General features: G+C 34.2%; 1 protein-coding gene across 5 annotated transcripts in view; it reads left to right on the top strand.

The window, feature by feature from the left end:
- LOC128675607 (uncharacterized) overlaps positions 1-17,654 on the top strand; it is a 135,305-nt gene that overhangs the window by 10,719 nt on the left and 106,932 nt on the right. For 4 of the 5 annotated variants that reach the window (XM_053755139.2, XM_053755133.2, XM_053755124.2 and 1 more), the window contains exon 2: positions 5,523-5,582. The exons of the other annotated variant lie outside the window; for it this stretch is intronic. The gene's annotated coding sequence lies outside the window, so the exon portion shown is untranslated. The remainder of the gene's footprint in view (positions 1-5,522; positions 5,583-17,654) is intronic. 5 annotated transcript variants of the gene reach the window in all.

Here is a 17,654-nt window from a genome sequence, read left to right as displayed (position 1 = left end):
TACATAGATCTTTAAATCTACGCAACGGATTTTGATCCGAGTATTTTGAATACACAGAGTGATTCAAAGGGAAGGTTTATATCACGCATAATGTTGCACCTGTGCGAAGACGGGCCGGATCGCTAGTTTTAGTATAATTAAAAATAGAACGTAGATTAAATCTAGCTTATGCTATATATGAAGCACAGACATTCAATTTCCTCCACATAAATATCTGTGATTTGAAGGCGATAACCTTTCATCTTTTCATAATTTTTATGTTGTTATTTATCCAGATTTTCTTTGTATTTTTTTTACCAATGTATATAATAATAAATAATGAAATTTATTTATTAAATTCTTACAGGATAATAAATTACCAGAAATAAGCGTATAAATAAAAGGATTAATAACAACAAATTAATAAGGTGCCTGAACTAGGATGTAAATAAATCAACCCTGTGTTTCAGGCGTTAAAAGCTACAATAATCACAAATTAACAATAAATTGTCATTGGCTTTTTAAATCAACATTGTTAACCTGTTTTTGGCAGCCACAGGACAGGCTTGCAGCCTAGTGTGGAGCCAACTAGTAAATTATTTTTGTACACGCGCAAGTTTATAAATAAATAAATAATTCATTCATTCATTCATTCATTCATTCATTCATTCATTCATCCATTCATTCATTCATTCATTCATTCATTCATTCATTCATTCTTCATTCATTCATTCATCCATCCATCCATTCATCCATCCATTCATTAATTCATTAATTCTTTAATTAATTAATTAATTAATTAATTGATTCATTCATTCATTCATTCATTCATTCAATTACATACATTATAGGAAAAGTAAATAAAATAAAAGATGATGCGTTATTGACATATGTACTTGCGTAACTGTAGTTTGCTCACATATTTGATTGTCTCGTGCAAGCCGAAAGCCTGCGAAGTTCCCACCCTATTGTCCAATAGCAATTAAGTCATTTTGAGTTACGTTAAGAGAAAGTTTTAATAGAAAAGTCTAATGAGTTATTTCTGGGGCCAGGTGTGAAAATTCTGTTCTAAGTTATGTGTGGGTAAGTAGGTGTAGTTGAAAAGAATGGTCGTTGTATGGGAATATATAGTTTTTTTAGAGCAGGCGAAAATTTTAGTATTTCATTTTTTATCGTATGATATTGATGCAGTATTTGGGAAGCGCAGGTGGTGTAATGGTTAAGACGCCCGCCTGTGGACCGGAAAGTCCCAGGTTCGAATCCTACTCGTGCCACATGAGTTTGTTATTTACTACTATACCATATAGTTTTCCTAGTCGACCAGCTGCTTCCGGTGAAGGAAAACATCGTGAGGAAACCTGCACACTGGTTGATTATAACTTGTGTCTGAAGTGGAGAAGGCAATGGCAAATTCATTAATAGTGCCAAGAAAGCTGTTGTGTGTGTTTCATTCCACGTAACGACTACGACCCTCAGCCATGAGGAATACGACTAGAGAAGAATTGTCTTGTCCTTGATTACTTTCCCATAAGGATGTTTCTCAGAGCGTTTCGACCGCTACGGCCGCGCTGTCATTACAATTTTTCAGATTTTAACAAAGCCAAAAATTGTTAAACTATCAGACTTTAATTAATCTGCACAGTGGTAATGTCGATTTAATGAATTAATGATTTTGGAAATGATTCCTCCCTCAAGAAAATTGTCGGGTCGTAATAAGAGCGCGCACGACGGCAACGGTCGAAACGATCTGAGAACCACCATAACTGAACACACTTTGTCTGTTTAGGTAATAAAATAGGTTGACAATCATGACGTCTTGTTCTATTTATCAATGGGGACAAAATAAAAACATACCAAATGCTTTTAAATTCTGGGAAACTTTACTTCGATTTTGTTTAATGGAAATCTATCTATAATAACTACCTAATAAAATGCTTCTAAAAGTATAATTTCCTGTGGTATATTTTTAGTTGTCACTAAGTATATATTGAAAGAAATCGATAAATGATTTAATTAGGCTTTAATTAGCTAGAAGCGTCCAAATTTCAATAATATTCCAATTTTCTTATAGGCGGTTCATTATTTACGGTGAGTATTTGTCTGTTTTTACCTATCAAATTGAAATATTGTATGTTGTATTCTCGCAATTTCATAGGAAAAAATCCTATGAAATTACGAGAAAGCAATATCCTCTACCGGCCAGTTAGAGTTAGTATTTCGATTGCGAATTCTTCGTTTTGTCCGAGGCGAGGCGGTATCGCGTGCGGGCGCGGCGAGCCTTGCGTAAGATGCAGCTTTTGTCTGTGGTCTAAGTGAAGAAAGATATAATTTTCGACTTCCTCCAATACTTTTGCTGAAAGATATAATATGGAACGTTTTCCTGGGAAGCTTATACTGACTTCAAGGCTAGAGTGTGACCGTCATGGAGCCAGTGTACTCTATTTCAATAACATGTGCGTTGTTTTGATAATATGAACATCTAGGGGATATAGAATAAATTAGATGAAAAAATAGTCGTATTTTGGTCCATTGTGAATTTCAACTTTGATGTCTTTTTCTGTCACAATTGTTTTTTTCAACCAAATTTTAAAATAATGAATTGACTGACGCTGATTTACGATGCGGGCTGTCATTTGTTTTTATTAACATGCACCATATACAGTAATCAATTTAATTATCCTATTATGCAAATAAGTAAAGTACTGGTACAATATTAATTTTATAAATGTTTAATTATAATAAATATATATAAATAAAAATATATATTCTTTATTAAAAAAACATACTAATGAAACGCTACACGCCGCGTTCAAATTATCGTGAAATTCACCCTTTGAGCCTTAAAAAACATCCAAAGATGTGTAAGTTGCGCACAAGCCGTAACGGAACCATCGCTACCGCCTGTGACTCGCACCAGCCCCCACCTCCGAATTCTCCCACGGCCGCGGCACCTTGCGCGGTTCCCGAACAATCGCCGCTCGATTATTTTCGAAACTTGTTTGTTTTAATGGTGATCAACTGGCTCCAAGGATGTGGCCCGTGAGACTGCTGGCCAAAACTGTATTGTCTACTGTCTACAATGTCACGCACTATGTAATTTTGTTTGTTACATCGAAAACGTAGTGTAAGGTTTCTTACACACTCACTTTACAGATTACACACACGTTACACAAACACGTGATGCATCCTGTACTTTTCGTTTATTTCTCGTCATTATTGTTTCCTTTATTGTTCTAAGTTTTATGTAAAATTGGAAATCATAGCATTCATAAGGAGGTTGATGCAATCGAATCTTCAAAATTTTAAGGTTATTTTTCGCGGCTTCACGACCCCGAACAAAACCGGGAATATGCTTGCTTCCATTGAAGGGCAACATCGTGTGAAAAATGACTGAAAATCTGCACTCTAATTGATGATTTATCTAGTGAAATGGAGAAGGCAATGGCAAACCGCTCCATCAATTGTGCCCAGGAAGTTGTTGTGTGTGTTTTATTCCACATAATGGCCTCGACCCTCAGCCGTGATGAATCTTATAAGAAGAATGAATTAAAAGGACTCATGTTTGTGACAAGATATATATATACGAGTACTCTTATTAAACTATAACTAATATTCCGCGTTTATCTCATGGAAATATTTCATTCGTCGTTGCCTAAGATACTAACAATAATTACAAATAGGCCATAAATTGAGTGTGAATGGCAGGTTTTATGGATTCTAAACAGGATTAAGACTTTATGAGCTGTACTTTAAAGTTGAAATTCCTTTGTGTGTGCAAATCAATGAGTGTTAGATCCGACGACAGGCCGCAGCTTGCGCAATCAGAGATGGGATTAATGATAAATTTCACGTGTATGATTTTGTGTAGTGAAGGGAAAGCTAATGTAGTCCATATTAACATTATTATTATTAAGAGAAAACATTTGTATTTTTGTTGTTTTATTTGTCATGAATAAACTCAAAAAATATTGGACCGATTTTGATGAAATTGGCACAGAGATAGGCGAAACCTTGAGGAGTGATATAGGCTTTTCTTATGGTTTTACCCGAGCGAAGCGGAGACGGGTTGCTAGTTTTTTATATGTTCGATTAAGTTACGTGGAAATACAATTAAGTATGTATGTATGTATGACTTGTTAGGTGTTCGCGCTAAATTGTAAAAAAATGTTCTTGTTAAATGTATTGTCTTAACCTATGATAGTGATTTTATTACTGACAATAATGTAGAATAGTGTTCTATTTTACGTAGATGTGTAAAATATTCGCTCGATTAGATGGTGTAAGTGGGTTTAATGACAATTCTAATAATTTATTAATTACATATTATGGAAATGAAATTTATTACAATGTAAAAATGCTCTAATTTTTGCTAAATTTTATTGTTTCTATTTACTTCTTGTTTTCCAAGTTAAATAGTCTTAATTAAATTAAGTTTCGTAGTAAAAAAGTTCAAAGATCCGACCATTTCTTGACATGCGATTACATCCAAATATATGCATAAAACAGACAAAAGTCATTTAGACAGTGACTGCCTAGATAATATCTCCCATTTCGGTGCAAGAGATGCAACCGCAGCTAATGTCAGGAATGCCGGTCTATATTCCTGCCGACAAAGTGAAAAATATCAAAATAGACACAAGTTGTTAAGGCGGCCCTCCATTAGTGCGTGTACACGATAATATACTAAGTAGTATTCTGTGGTATAATGGTAATTTCGTCGCATCTGTATGTTAAGATATGTAGTTAAATATTCTTAATGCATTGGGTCTTGGATAGGTAACCAGTTAAAATAAGATTTTAATTCTTATTACACGTATATAATCTAGAGTTTACGCTGTGGACTAAAGATGCGAAAAAATTGAGTTTGAAAATAAAAAAAAATCAAAGTAATGCCGATTTGAGTTCAATTACTAAGCTATAATCATCAGATCACACACAAAGGAATCAGTCGGGTCAAGATAGAAAATGAACTTTTTCAAATTGACCTGGGTCTTGGTTGTTTATCTATATATTGTTTATGTTATAAAATATATGTCGTTGAATTAGTAACCTGTAACACAAATCTCGAACTTTGGGGCCAACTCAATCTGTGTGATTTGTCCTGATATATTATATATTAAAATTGTCTCAATTATATTAAAAAGAAATAACGAAGTAACCACCAGGAGCTATGATAGAATTAAATAATTTATTTCTCAAAAGAATATACCTGTTAATATGTTATTCACTTACACAGAAACTTAATATTACTTAATTATGTACATACCTTATTCGACGAGCATAAAATGTTATTTACAGTACACCTATGTACAATATATTTCATGCACCATAGATTATACGATCGATGTGTAGCTAAGGATTCACGGACGCAGCGTAGCCTCTATGTATAGTATAGTGTCGCTCAACAATGGAATTGCGGTCTTACGTGTCATTACAAGTGGCTGGTCGGTTATCGTAATAATATCATCTGGCGGCGTTGTTTTATTGTCGTCATTAAGTCGAGTTGATGTGTTTGTTGAAATGTTTCAATTTCATTGTTTCAGGTGCGTGCTCAGTGTGAACGGGTTTTTTTTCTATCTGACATCGAAGTAACTTTAACACAGGTAAGATGTTTTTTTACGCTTTGTGAACGCCCGGCGGCGACAATAGACAATAGCGGCGAGTTTACAATAATTTTGGATAGATTGATGTGCTGTTAACTGTACTTTATATAATATAGATAATTGATAATATAGATAATAATTTTTAAATGAGCTTTATAGTTCTTACAATGTCCCCACTTTTGGGGCAACTCTAAAGTTAGGTACTAACAAATATAGTCATCGTAAACAAATTAAATTTCTTAATCACACAGACCAAAAAGAGTTACACAATCACATTTATTTCATCGCAAAAATATATAAAATCAAATATTAGAATCATAAATTTCATTCAAAAAGGAAATGGAACATTTAGTTCGCATTAAACAGGCAACACCGTCTACAATATCTCCGGCTGATGAAAGCATTACACAGTCGTCTGTCTCTTTCTAAACATATTTATTGAGACAGAGACGGCTATAGTTAAGGACGTCTAAGTTTAAATTGATTTTGGGGCTGGCGTAAAACTCCACCTACGTAGCGCCTACACATATTGGTTCACACGCTACCTGCTCCTCGTGTAGCAGCAAAACGTCCAAAGCGCATTATGGACAAACGTTACGATTTTTCACTTCATTTTGACATGAAAAAATCATTATAATATTATTAGCTCAGTACAAAATATTTACAGTATACTCTAGACATTGATTAGGGAAAATTAAAATTATAATCATTAAAAGCATAAGCTTTTATTTTATCGATACGTACTCATTATATTGAAACTGTATAAAAAATGTGTCACTGGCCATTTTACCGGTGGCTTCCATCGCCAGCGGCGAGCGTTTGGAAAGTGCATAAAAAAATAAACAATAAAATATAATTTTGGTGCTAGCCAAACCCACAATTTGACTACCAAACCACTACCTTACGAACCGGTGCAAATGCTCCGGTTAATTCTGTCTCGTTTTTCCCCGAGATCGACGGGTTAAAAACTATTTTCTTTAAACCAATCAATCTACTCTTTAAACCAATCAATCTACTCCACAAACTTAGCCATCGCAGATATTTTCGAATTAGCTGAAGACTTTGAGCTATTGTCAATTAGTGATTATATGTCCTTTTGCGCTTTAGACATTATACTCCAATATGCGTACTCCTACAATAAACGCGGTGTGGGTCGACCTTTATTGCTATTTATCATACGAGTTTCTATCAATTAAATCTTATTCTAATTATAGTTTTCTAAATTGATTGAGATTTTATCATATAACTTCTCTAACACATCGCTTTAGTCTTTCTGTTTTTCCCGAAGGTTGACTGGTAGAGAATGCTTTTAGCGTTAAGTCCGCCTATCGTACCAATTTTGGTAAATAAAGTTTGAATAATTAAATAAATAAAATAACTTTCTTATTAATTTCGGAGGTTATATCTTACACATAATATTGACAGAATACTGCTATCTACAGATATAATCTGATATCTTTTATGAACAGTGAAATAAAATTGTCATTCCGAAATGCTAGTAGTAGCTTTTGAGAAATTTATATAATTTAAACTGGACGTGAAAAAGTGCCTTTGAAGGTCTAATTTCTGAACAAACACACAGACTCGGCTTGGTTCATTACCTGGCGTAGCGTCCTAGGTGAACGATAAATAGGCAAGGCAGTGTGACACGGCGTGATGCAACATATCACCTCAGAATTTACTCTACAAACTAATAAACTTTGAACTGACCACCGGAATTTTAAAACAAGTAACTTTTCATCTAAATGATTTCACCAATACATTTACGTCATTAACTTAGCCTTTTCACTCATACACTATTAGCCAACTAGGCTCTGTCTAGATGTAAGGGATAAGACGTGAGAATGCAGACTCAGGACTCCGGGCATTCCTGTCTGGAGACGCTCGTTATCTGGCGCTAATACTGGGATAATGGCGGGAAATCATCTTCCGATGACATAGTAGCCGCGGAGATACCAAAGACTCATTGACGCATCCTTGTAAGGCCGTGCGTTGAGACCGGGCCAGTGGTTCAAATAAACCATTTTCCTACTAATATTATAAATGCGAAAGTTTGTGAGGATGTGTGTGTGTATGTCTGTTACTATTTCACGCTAAATCTACTAGACGGATTTTGATGAAATGTACACGGATAGAATATATCCTGGAATGACACAGGGTACTTTTTATCCCGAATTTCTCACTGAACGAAGCTCCGGTGCGCAGCTAGTATTTCTTATGTCTGCCCGGTGATCTGAGATCTATAACGCATTCCTGTCACTATTAATTAACCTTTTCTTAGGCATTTATGTAACCCAAAAGTCATATTAAGTTGTTTAGATTGTTTAATATTTCTTTATCATCAAAATATTACAATACAATGCAAAAATCTTTATTGCACAAATTAATTACATAGTATGCATAAGTACAAAATGTATAATCACACATGGCATGACATTATGGTATAGATACATTGTGCAAAAGGCGGCTTTATCGCTGTAAGCAATTTCTTCCAGGCAACCTTTTGGGAAATTGCTAGACCAGGAAATACAGAAATGCGGGTCGGATTAAACTGACAATTGTAAAAATAGACTTAATATAATAAATATAAATAAATAAAATAAATATCATAAACGTACATAAATGTTAATACTATAAACTTACATACACACATTACATAAATATATACTTATATTGTACATAATTATGAATTATGAATGAGAAAATATTAATATAACCAAATGGTGTATTTTCAACACACAACTGCAATCACTGACTAAATCTATCATTGATGTCGCCTGTTATGATGTGCCTTGCGAACTATATTCGCATTCCATAGCAGTATAAAACGCGTTTGATGTCCGTATGATTAGCAGAGGCTATCATAAAATATAAATGAAGATAAAACAAGAATAATGTCGTATCTTACATTTACTTATATAAGTGACATTATAATTATTGAATATAAAAATTGACGTGAAAATGTGCCCGTGAAGGTCTAATTTCTGAATAAATGATTTGAATTTGAGTACTTGAGTTTTGAACACAATTTGAATCAGCAAGAAAACGTGATTCCGAATTATGTGTTGTTGTAGATTAATCAATTAACATACCACTGTTCTTTCACAAGAAGAAAGACTTATAACGATTTCAAAATTTATTAATTTAATAAAATAATAAATAAATAAGTATACAGGGACAAATACACAGATTTACATGATACACAAACAGATTACAATCAAAATAACGCTTAAGTATACGCATGTCGTGTAAATAGGCGCTAGATTGTACATAATACTAGGTACGGAAAACAACTCAACTTTTGTACATATTTGAAATCAGCTTAAAAACGATTCCAAATATGTACTTACGTAAATCAATTTGGAAAAATATTTGCTATATAGATGCATCAATTTTTCTCTAACGGGAGAGCGATTCCCACGAAAGTTTCCATTTCTGCGCTGGCGCAGACGTCATTGTCACTAACTCAGTGCTGCGTCTTGATCTGTTTTTATCTGATCTTTAGCAAATTCCAAAGATCGCTCTCTGATTGTAGAACGTTACAGTTCTTTGCTTGTCTTGGTTTATTTACACTGTTTGAGGAGATATCTTAAATCAGTGTAGAACACAATAAGTAATTGCTAGTTCTACCTTAGATAAATGAAGATCGTTGCCAGTTCCGATTTAGCTTGAACCCGTCTCGCTAGTCTTCAAAATTAGTGCTCTGTCACGAAGAAACTTGTGGTGTGTATCCAGTGTTATCCAGCACAATGGTAAGCCGATCTGGCATGATAGGGACCAACACTGTTCAAATGAGTTTCTTTCGGCATTTCTTCTCTCTCAGCAGTGGTCGTTCCGAAATGCCAGTAGTTTGTAGCTTGTGAGAAATAACTATAAATATAAAAATAGACGAGAAAAAGTGCCTGTGAAGGTCTAATTTCAGAATAAATGATTTGAATTTGAATTTTAACAGTGCATACAGTAGAATTTTTGTGGCTGTGATGACGATGAAGAAACCATGGAAGAAACTTTAAAAGTGAACTGTCAGAATGTATCATGCCAACAATAGTAAGAGAGTCTCACCGTGTAATTTGGACTTTTAAAACATGTATTGTAATTTAGGAATCAGAATTATCCATTGAATTTAATTTAGTAGTGTTTGCCATTCGTACAATCAACAGCACGTCAACCTACACAAAATCATTGCAAATTGAAATTGCAGCGTTGCATTTGTTATTTGCATTCGACGTTTCAAATTATCAATTGTTAGCTCCAATTGTATTATATATCCCTGTAACGATAGATGTAAGTTAGTATTAATAAAACATAAATAAAATATAATAAAAATAAATAAATTGCAATGGGCAGACATTGTTACAAAAATTTAATGGCAAACACTACTGAATTAAATTTAAATATAGTATTTTTCTGATGACCAAACCAAATTACATGTTTTAAATGTCAAAACTACACGATGGACAAATTAATACATAGCTTCAGTTTTTCACATACTTATGAGAACTTGATATCTCAGTCTAAATCAGGTTTAAAATTAACAAAACGCTCCAAATAAAGATCAACGTTACACTTGCGAAACCTCATTATCAGATTTACTCACAATAATTGAGAGGATGTGGAAAATGGTATACTATTGTTTTGATAGTAACACTCTCATCTTGTGGTTAGAATGGCTTGTTCATAGAGCACGCATTAGCATTCTATTACACTCGTAGCGTAGGCTGCGGCTGTCTGCTGGTAACTAGCAGTGTGATGTGTAAACCGAAATACTACTATACAGTTTCATTTATATACTTTTTGAAGTGAAAACTTCTTTAGCGACGTTGTGCACTTTTTGTGATGGGCAAAACATGTTAAACTCGCGTCAGGACACGTGACCTGATCGAAAATTCGTAAGATGTGAAAATGCACAACGTTAATATTCAAGTTTTCACTTCTGCCGGCACTCCTGTAGTGGAACCCGCTTTTTAAACCCCTGACGCAAAAAGAGGGGTGTTATAAGTTTAACGTGTCTGTCTGTGTATCTGTGTATCTGTCTGTGGTATCGTAGCTCCCAAACGGATGAACCGATTTTAGTTTAGTTTTTTTTTTTGGTTTTATAGATAATTTTATCCCGAGTGTTCTTAGCCATGTTTCATGAAAATAAGTTCAGCCGTTCAAAAGTTGTAGCGACAACTTTCCCTACAACTTTTATTTTTGAAAGTCTCACTGCACATATGCACGCGCTCTAATATATATTTTACCCACTATGTTTATACCTTTACATTTGAATATGGAGGCCATAAAGGTAATGATGAATTGTTTTTTATCCATTTGTTTCTAATAGACCTCAAATTGTTCTTGATGTCATATTTCGAAACTTGACGAGATGTTTATTTTGAAATTTAAGTGCCACCTAATTAGACCAGTGATTGATGAAAAATGTTCCGTTGAATGAAGATTCGAATGTTTTTTTGATTACTTGTAATTAGTTGTAATTACAAATGAGTAATGAGCTAAATTAGCGTAAAACATACTTACAAGTGTAATTTAAAAGTGTTTAAGCTTTATCACTTAATAGGTTTTAAATGTAAATTACAATCGATCATATTATTGTACTTTTATCTCTTCATATACAATCATATAAGTGTATGTTGTGTAGGCGATGATGTGTATCAGCAGTTAACCGACATACATAGTTTTATCTCTTACTAGCGACCCGACCCGGCTTCGCACGGTTGCATTATTATTTCAGCTATTTACTTTTGCACAAGACAAAGTAGTAACTTTGTCTTATCAAGAGTAAATAGTTGAAATTGTGCGACAACGAAAATGTTACATTTCGCGCGTGTGATATTTACGATCATTATGAGATCGAGCGCCGTCCCCTTTTCTCCCGCGCTGATAACCACCGGAGCGAGACGATACATTCTCAGAACTACATATGTTGGTTAGGGTTGCCAACTGCAATACTAAATAATGTTATTAATGCCGAGTGGACTAAGTCGGACGTTCAATCACCAGAGGATAAGGCCCGTCGGTTTACGACAAAATCTGGATTCGCCAGTTTCGTCGTTGGACAGAATCGTCTAAAAGAAAAGAAAATTTTGCTATTTGAAGAATTTGTTTTGTAATATATTTTGCAGTTTATATCTGTATTAAGGTGTCTGTATCCTTAATACAGATATAAACTGCAAAATATATTACTGGTCTGGAAGTCTAAATTAAAGGCTAAAGTCACGCTGGTAAACTTAAACATGGAGTGGACAGGAATCATGATATTTGAAGAGTTGTTTCGCTCTAGCAATGAATAGAGAAGACTGTAAGAAGTCTGTAACTCTGTCTCTTTCTGACGACTGGAACTGAATGGAGAGGACCTTCAAAAAGAAAAATGTCTAGACCGGTGAGAATTAGCGTTTTCATTTTAACAGTATTGTGAATTAGATGCTACGTGGATATTCTACAATTGTCTCCATTCATTTTCCTTCAAATTGTTGACGTCAAAATATCGATTGAACGTCTACACGCTGTGCTCTACCCAGTGCTACCTCGGCAAGTCTTTAAGTGACTTGAATAAAATCTGAAACCAGTATTAGCAATAGGAACCCAAAGGTTTCTTTGATTTGTCTCGCCTAGTAGTGGGAACTTAAACAGGCTACAAAAAATCTCAATGTTGACACAAGTGAGTTGGCAGCCCTGTCCGGCGCAGGCAGCGAGCCGCAACTCAGATGCTGCGTCGCGCTCCATTTCCAGCGTTGCACAAACCGGACGGCAGCCACCATATCATAGCTGTTAGCTTCTACGCCATTTCTGCTTCAATAGCTAGAAATAAGTTAACTTAAACTAAGTAAATATAAATGTAAAAGATCGGTTAACACATTTATCGACACCATAACACAAAGTTCGGTAATGCTAATTGGATGTTATCAAATGTAACTTATTATATGAACATTGGAAATGTTATTTAAGATATATTTGATCATTTCGATTGGAATTGTGGCTGCGTGTTGCAATGTTTATATATACTTTATATGGTGAAGAATCTATGTCAATTTTTAAAGCATATTGTAATTTATATCCATCCGGCATAAGTGTAAATTTTCTTCAAGTCGCCCGAAGGTATCTGATATGACTTTTACAAATACCGCTTTATCTAATGGGTAGTCGTATGTACTCAGTTATGATTTTGTCAAAAGTTATAAATCGATGTGCTAGCTGCTTCTCTTTATCTCGCGTAGATTGTTAAAGTCTATAAATTTCAAATTCTTCTCATAGGCGATGGGATAACAACCTGTCATTATTAACTCAATTCAACCAATAAATCGCCACGTGACCTTTAAGTTCTCTCTGTCGACTCTGTCTACCCCGTAAGGACCGTAACCGTAACCGTTTCCGGTTCTATTTCAGCCTACCTGTAATAGATAAACTTCGTCAAGTGTAACACAATATCTTTATCTTGCGATTACTATCGCCGACCGCGGCGCGTGCGATGGTAGGAAGCTATAAATATTACGCGACGCAAGCTGCGCAAGCGCATCTGTTTCGATCTAGCGTTGGAATTACATATTGCTGATTACATAGCCGGTCTGATTAGGCTGACTCGCGTGAATTAGGGATCCGTATGCACATTATTAAAACGTTTCTTTTTTATTTATTTAAGCTTTATTGAACAACAATACAAATTGCAAAAGGCAATAGGCGGACTTAAAGCTTAAAGCATTTATCTTCACAGTAAAATTTTAAAAACCGGTAATGCTATGCCAAAATTATAACCAGCGCGGCAATAGAGGCTGTAGAATGTACAACTGACTGTACTTGTGAAATGGAACTTTAAACTTTTACAACAACGACATGATACAGCAAGTAGACCACAACTTATTTTTAGGTGTAACTATAGACAAAAATCTTAATTGGAAAAAACATATCGATAATATTTGTGGGAAACTGGAAAGTTTTATCTATGTTCTTCGCAGATTAAAAACAACTTCCTCAGAAGAAACTGCCCTTCTGGCTTACCACGGATATGTAGCATCAATACTACGATACGGTTTAATTATTTGGGGTAACTCAGTTGAAGTAAATAAAGTATTTATTCTTCAGAAAAAGTGCATGAGAATTATACACGGAGTGGACTACCTAGAACATTGCAAACCTCTATTTCAAAAGGCAAAAATTTTACCCCTGCCTTGTCTTTATATATTTGAAATGTGCCTATTTGTAAGACAACATTCACATTTCTTCCCTTTACATGACAAGGTATGTAATAAAGATCATAGCAGAAACCCAACTAAACTGTATACCCCAACCCATAGACTAAAAATCTATAGTGACAATGTTTATTGTATGGCAATTAAAATGTATAATACCCTACCAAAAGAAATTAGAGAAATCACTAGTTTCCAAAATTTTAAATTTAGATTATTTGGCTGGCTTTTAGATAAATGCTACTATGATTCGAAGGAAATGTTTAAATAGAAATTGTTGGTAATAAATGTTATGATGTTACTAATCTTGACCAAATGCATGACAATAAAAAATGTAACAAATTATTGTGTAACAGATGACGCATTGTAATGTAATTCCTATTTGATTTATTTAATGTTTTTTTTTTTTATGTTTAACTTTAAAATGTACGTAATTTCCTATTTCATGTTTATTTAATATTTCTACGCCAAATAGGCAGAATATGCTGTACCTTATGCCTTTAACATCTTTGTATCACCATGTTCTAAGGAATAAATGATCTATCTATCTATCTATCTATCTATCTATCTTTAAGATATTGCGTATCATATGTATTTTCGTTCCTATTCTGTTATTAGTTAGAGTATCTAGTAATGAAAGAGAAACATATGTCGTAAGATTGTGATTTACGGACTTTCACATCGAGCGTTTCTGCAGTTAGATCGGTAACGTTCTGTTTGCTAATAAACGCGATACCATATCACTTTCAATTAATTTTCACAATAAACAGATCTAGTTTGAAGCTACGTTTACACGAACTCAGTAATTTTCTTGAATTTAAATTTAATTACGATGTTTAACAGTAGACTGATTTCTCAATATATAAAACTTATCCTATTTCCTCCTTATATTATAAATGCGAAAGTTTGTGAGGATGTATGTATGTATGAGTATATGTTTGTTACTCTTTTACGCAAAATCTACTAAACCGATTGTTATGAAATTTGGTACACGGGTAGAATATAACCTGGAATAACACATAGGGTACTTTTTCTCCCGAATTTCCCACGGGAGCGAAGCCCCGGGACGCAGATAGTTTATTATATTTCAAGATTGTAACTGTAGGTACATTTTTTTGTTATGTGCGAAAGGGTTATTGTATATTTAATTGTAATTTGCTAACCCCGTTTATTTAGCTGCTTAAAGTTAGGTACGTAATCCTTACCATGTATATCTATTGAAAGCTTTAAAAATCATTACAAAGTAATTAATGCCAATCACGACCATAAAACAAAGTCGCTCCCCGCTGTCTATCTGACCCTTTGTATGCTTTAAAACTACGCGACGGATTTTGATGCGGGTTTTTTAAATAGATAGTGTGATTCCTGAGGAAGGTTTAGGCGTATAATTTATTATGGTTTTCCATTGTGTTCATTTAGTATGGAGCGAAACAAGGACGGCTCGATATCGATTTATAAAATGATTATTTAAGAAAATATCATGAGTTATCAACCTAAAGAAAACCCAAATATTGACGGACACGAAAATATGTGTCCATGTAAAAATATTATATAACTAAATACTTTGAATAAGTTGTTAATTTTTTAATTCGTGTAAACAAAGCGCAAGTGCAAATTTGCTCAGTGTTTATAGCCAATACAACATAACTGATTTTTTTATCTTAGAAAGTACTTATTAGGACCAATTGGAAAGTCTTATCAAACGGGAGTATGTGCAATTTACATCGCAGTGGAAAATTCTTATATTGAACCTTATTCGTAGGACACTAAGACTGCTCAGTGTGATATTAGTAAGTTGTTTAAAGACAGTGATATTGATCTGGGCGTAACTTGTTAGTTAGATAATAACTGTTATTGTAATAGTTAATTTAATCTCGCTATTTAGGGTGAGGTTGTTATTGACGTTCGTTTAAGTGTAATTAAGTTGTCAAAAAGTTATATTAATGTTTGATAGATCGCATTTTATGTTGGTCTGGTAGTAAATTAAAAATATACAATTCTCCTCAATTTGATTGTAAAAGTCAATCAAGGGAAAATACTATAAATTGAAGATTAGTCTCATATTCGACTATATATATTAGCAACCTATGTCAATATGCTATGATCGCGGAGGCTCACGTCTATGGTTTTGCCGCCATTGTGCGCAAGCGTTGCGCTTCACACCTCATGCGCTTGCGCGACAGCCCCAACACTATCGTGCGCGCTTTGTCAGACCGGTGGGACTCGCCGATGCTAGCTCGGTGGATACGACTGCACGCAGTCACGTAGACATCTGGCTGGTAGCGGTGGATCCTATATTGTTTATGTATGTCCCTAAAAGTGTTACTTTTATTCTGAGGCCAATTGTTACTAACCCTTATGGATCATGTTGTCTGAAATAAATGATTATTATTATTATTTATTACTATATATAATCTCATACAAACACATACAGCTGTAGAATATGGGTTATCAACTCTCGGCTCTGTTCACCCCGTAACGTGATACTGCGCTGTATCTACACGACGTATATCGCATTGTTGTAACGTCATAATTTAGTGACGCGGTGACGTCATTCGTTCGTTTTAATTTCATTCGTGAATGAAAGTCATAATGAATGAGTATTTCTATACAATTATATCGAACAAAGCATTGTTAATTTGTATAATGTAATCTTACATAGAACCGGTGGTGGTGTAATTGTTAAGACGCCCGCCTGTGGATCGAAAGGTCCCAGGTTCGAATCCTACTCGTGCCACATGACTTTGAATACCAATCTGACTCATGTATAGTAGTTTTCATCGAGTATAGGAGGAGGAGGATTTCATCGAGGATTCGAACGTGGGACCTTTCGATGCACAGGCGGGGGTCTTAACCATTACACCACCACCGCTTCATTAAAATATATATATACAATATATATATACAACCATATATACAATATTATTCATTCTCTAATCAAAATATTGATACAAATATCACGCTAATTTGCAAGTAAATAGTCAGATCAGTTTTGACTATAAATCAACAAGTCCTGCAGCCTTGTGCTCACAATGCTAACCACTTTACCCCTAGGTGAGCGATAGAATGCTGTATAACGCGATGCGACGCTGTGGCACATTATATTCTAGCTCCGGTCGCATGTATGTCAAACGAGACCAATTATATTTTCGGGATAAAAAGATAGCCTATGTCATCTCCGTACTTCAAATTACACGTGTGCAGAATTTCAAGAAGCTGCGTGATGAAGTAATAAATAAGCAAACTTTACTTTCCAATTTATAAAACTTAGGCCACAAAAAATACACAATTTGAAGTTGGTGCATCGCGCCGCGCGGAGCTACCTTGCCGCTTTTTGTCGGTCACCTAGGTCATCTGGTAAGACACAGAAGGTTGACTTATGTAAATATTTGATCGCCAATTCTGAGATACGGAATTTTAGAATATTTATTTAGGTCTCATTATCATTATAACAATTATAATTTAATAATACAGAAGGCGTTTATTTACTGATTAACTATCAACTTATATTTTTTGGTCACCAAATTTGTGGATAATGAACGAAAATAAATAATAAATAACAAAGTTTCATTGAAATACTTATTTTTAGGAACATGTTTTGTCAAAACAATTCTTAGAAATGTTACAAATAAAATTATCTATTTAATTTTCAATCACAAATTTTTCGCAGGAAAAACACTGATGTCAGTCAGTATTTAAACAAAAAAAAAGTTAAAATTGTATGAAACATAAATGTTGTACTTGTTTTCATATTTGAGGTTATGTAAGTCGGAATAAACATTATCAAATTATATATAAGATTTGATTTGATTGAATAACATTCCTTTTCAAGTAGCCACTTGAGTTCATTGACATACAACTTGCAAATTAAAAAATAAACTAGACACTATTG

Source organism: Plodia interpunctella, chromosome 2 (assembly GCF_027563975.2).
Source record: "Plodia interpunctella isolate USDA-ARS_2022_Savannah chromosome 2, ilPloInte3.2, whole genome shotgun sequence".
Classification (NCBI taxonomy): domain Eukaryota; kingdom Metazoa; phylum Arthropoda; class Insecta; order Lepidoptera; family Pyralidae; genus Plodia; species Plodia interpunctella.
The sequence above is the reverse complement of the archived record's forward strand: the minus strand, read 5'-3'. Positions and strand labels throughout refer to the sequence as shown.